At 43.7% G+C, this 2,829-nt stretch overlaps 1 long non-coding RNA gene across 1 annotated transcript; it reads right to left on the bottom strand.

Annotated features, from left to right (window-relative positions):
- Positions 1-322: 322 nt before the first annotated feature.
- On the bottom strand, positions 323-1,613 carry LOC127600588 (uncharacterized). The gene is made up of 2 exons (XR_007962372.1): positions 1,462-1,613; positions 323-1,377 (listed from the first exon to the last, which is right to left on the bottom strand). It is a non-coding gene; the product is annotated as an uncharacterized LOC127600588 (long non-coding RNA).
- Between the last annotated feature and the right edge of the window lie 1,216 nt (positions 1,614-2,829).

Below are 2,829 nucleotides of genomic sequence, written 5' to 3' on the forward strand. Positions count from 1 at the left end.
TGTGCGGCCCGGCAACAAATGACCCACGGACCGGTACCGATCCGCAGCTTGGGGAACTCAGCTATTTACCACCCAAAATTTTAAATAACAGCACACTGATCCTTGTCGTTAGCACATACAGAAAGAATGTGAGATATTGGGGAGGATTTTTTTTTTTACCTCAGCTCAAACTGTGCTCTAACTAAGGTAACTGAGGTAAATGTGGCAGCTTTTATTTCTTAATTCCTAAACTAGGTCACACCTCACCCCCCCTCCCCCAAATAAAAAAAATTATCTGGTGAGGCAGGCTCAAAGTTGGATGACATCCAAAGCTTTGGAGGAGTTGATGTCGATGAGAGGGTGTGATCGTTTAACGAAGCTAGCACCCCCACAGGTTCTTCCTTCCTCCCGGGCACAAACAGAAGACATGTACTCAAATTAATGAAGGGGAATGGGTGCTCTCTTCTTTTTTTTTTTTACAAAGGCGGTTATGTTGCACGATTCCACCAAACAGCAGCCAGCAGTCTGTCAGGAAGCTGAGAATGTTTACTCTGTGCATACTGTATAATCAACACCAGAGGGATGTTTGTTTTCTTTACTTTTCAAGCTGTTTTACATCCCATTTTTTGCCACCGTGAAATCAGAATCAGCCGTGATTCTTGTTATTAAAAGGGGTTCTACTTCTAGTCAGCACACATACATTAGCATTCCGGAGCAGCTGGAGAGCATTCTTGAAGTCGTTTACCTGTTTTCATAGTAACGACAAGTTTCCTCTCTCCTCGTGACAATGCTGTTCAAACAGATTGTTGTCTCCTAGCTAGTTCAACATACAGTCGTGACAATCTCTCCAGGTTCCAATCGGCACTTGAGCAGTCGCATTGCAGACCACTTGGAGCCATGTTGCGGCCTTATATTTGCATTCATAAGATTAATAATGAACAACGAGCCCCCACTCCTCCTCCTCATTACAGAAGAAAATGTGTGGATGTGAGTGATGTAGCGGAGGCATCACACTGAAGTCTGGCTGAACCAGTTAATTAGCTGCTCAACAAAATAGCGTAGAGAGTGAGCAATTCTTTCAGACCTCCTCTTGACCCCCCAGCTCTGCAAGTGTTTGAACTGCAAACATATTAATTTGGTCACAAAAGAAAATGCAATTGTCTCCTTTTTGGACAAAAGAACCATGCTGACAGGAAAAACTTCATCACCATGGCAACTAAAAGCGGTGAGGCTCAGTACCTCTTCAGCACGTCCTGATACATGTGACACTCTGAGATTATAAATAGAGCGCTTTGGCAGCGGAGGCCAACCACTGGCAGAGGGTCCGGTCTTGGCGATGGGTGAATGCAGGGGCCAGAGGCCTTGGACTCTGGACATCTGGACAGTGACCAGTTGGTGCTGCGGAGGAGGTAAAGGCCCAAGTGTGTATGTGTGTGTGTGTGTGTGTGTGTGTGTGTGTGTGTGTGTGTATTTATGACTCACATTGATATTTTTCCAACGAGAATGTCGGTCCAATTCTGAATTGTACTGCCTAAGGGATGTTCTACTTTTGAGGCACGGTGGTCTAATGATGTGCATGTCCACCTCACAGTGTAGAGGTCACGCGTTGGATTCCGGGCTCCGGCCTTCCTGTGTGGAGTAAGGGTGTGGAAAATAATCGATATTAATCGATACATCGATGCGCACGTGCGCGATCCGAGTGCATCAGCTCATTCACTGGGTACGACGCGATTGACGGGTGAAATCGCGATTCACCTCGATGCATTGATGGGTATCGGTAAAATCCGATTCAAGCGCCGTTTTATTCATGTTAAACGTCACATATCTGCCCTTTCCTAGGCGCATTCAATGCACCATCATTGCTTTGCGTTTTGTGTTGAATACGGACGGTAGCCGTGCGTCACATACAGTCCAGTACACAACTAGCGAAACATTATGGAAGTTAGCGCAAGCAGCAGCAAGGAAACTACTATATTTAATGCAGCCGCAACATTCAAATCTTATGTTTGGAAATACTACGGCTTCGAAAAGAAAGACAGAAAGCTTGATAAAACCTCCGTAATTTGCAAGGAATGTCGCACTAAGAAGCCATACAACGGCAGAACCACAAATATGCAGACCCACTTAAAACGATGGCACCAGATCACCGACAAGTTTCCCTCCCGCTCCCCCGCTTCCACGCCCAGTTCCTCGTCGGACACCGGAGAAACTCTTGGTAAACCAGGTCAGGATCAGAAAAAAATTGCCTCTTATTTTGGGAGTCCTCTTGCAACTCACTGTGACCGCGCAATGGCTATAACTAAGGTCACTGCTTATTTCATATGCAAAGACCTCCAGCCTTAGCGTGGTGGACAACGAGGGTTTCAGACAGCTCATGCACGTTTTGGAACCCAGGTATAAAATACCAGACAGGTCTGTGTTCACTTACATATTCCTGATGTGTACAACAAAGTAAGAAGTGAGATTACTGTGTCGCTGAACAGTGCACAAAGAGTTGCACTTACAGTGGATGGGTGGACATCTTGCGCTATAGATTCATATATATATATATATATATATATATATATATATATATATAATTATATTTCATATAAGACACTCAGTGAGAATAGTCTGTTTGTGTTTACACTATAGCAGCAGCTGTGAGTCTCAGGTGCCAAATTGTTTACATTTTCTTTGCACAAAACCCAATTTTGAAAGGGCTTAAATAAGTTGTTTTACAAGTTCTACTGTTTATAAGGAATAAAGTGGTATCCTTTTTGTAATACCATACTGAATTCCATCTTTTTAAAAGCTTTTTTTCTTTGCTTATTTGCATCATGTTTAATTGCACAATATCGCAACAAATTG

This window comes from Hippocampus zosterae, chromosome 1, assembly GCF_025434085.1.
Source record: "Hippocampus zosterae strain Florida chromosome 1, ASM2543408v3, whole genome shotgun sequence".
NCBI lineage: Eukaryota > Metazoa > Chordata > Actinopteri > Syngnathiformes > Syngnathidae > Hippocampus > Hippocampus zosterae.